Source organism: Penaeus monodon, chromosome 24 (genome assembly GCF_015228065.2).
Source record: "Penaeus monodon isolate SGIC_2016 chromosome 24, NSTDA_Pmon_1, whole genome shotgun sequence".
Taxonomy (NCBI): domain Eukaryota; kingdom Metazoa; phylum Arthropoda; class Malacostraca; order Decapoda; family Penaeidae; genus Penaeus; species Penaeus monodon.
The window spans coordinates 35,695,416-35,696,150 of record NC_051409.1 but is presented as its reverse complement, the minus strand read 5'-3'; the positions used below and the strand labels follow the sequence as shown (position 1 = coordinate 35,696,150).

The window sequence follows — 735 nt, the reverse complement described above, 5'->3', positions numbered from 1 at the left end:
CCATTTCTATAGTTCCTTCTGGTGCTGTAATGCCACTTCTGGAGGACCTGAAAAATAACACTATTAAAGTAACCACTAAAGAGAGTCAGGAACACCTTTCCTACATTTCACATCAGTCCTGTTGAGCATTTGATACCATCAAGGATATTCTGGTCAAGTTTTATCATCAGTTAATAAGTAAGAACCACTGCTTCATGTTAAATATATAGAAGTAGCATGTAAAAGTTTGATGCTAAGTTCTAGGATTAGGAGGAACCATACAACTTTCACTACCAAAACCATTTTTAAAGAAATCAGAACTTGAAAACCAATTTCATTTGAAGTCTTGAAAATCTTAAACCAACTTTTGCAGATTTTAAAATTGTGCCATTAGGGCTTAAAATGGGTGCAAGGAGATCATTTACCATCCCCCCCCCCCCAATTAAAGTTATGAAAATAAAAACCAATTAATATTTACCTTAACATCTTAGTTGGGTAGACCAGGCTGATGATATCATTACAAGAGGATCCTGTAAAGGAGATACCAATAATGAACCATTTGACCAGCAAACATTCATGTAGTACAATTTAAAGAAATCTCAGTGGTACGCAGATTGTGGTTTTATCATTTTGCCTTTGACAATCGTAAGATGTCCCAAGTTTTGTCATCATTTAAACATTAATTTTAAAACAATACAAGTGTACACATACGTTTCAATTCCACGCCGACGGCTAACCACAATACGAGTAATAAAA

At 34.7% G+C, this 735-nt stretch overlaps 1 long non-coding RNA gene across 1 annotated transcript; it reads right to left on the bottom strand.

Annotated features, from left to right (window-relative positions):
* Positions 1 to 735, bottom strand: LOC119588743. Its single transcript, XR_005230137.1, has 3 exons — positions 691 to 735; positions 458 to 509; positions 1 to 47 (listed from the first exon to the last, which is right to left on the bottom strand). It is a non-coding gene; the product is annotated as an uncharacterized LOC119588743 (long non-coding RNA).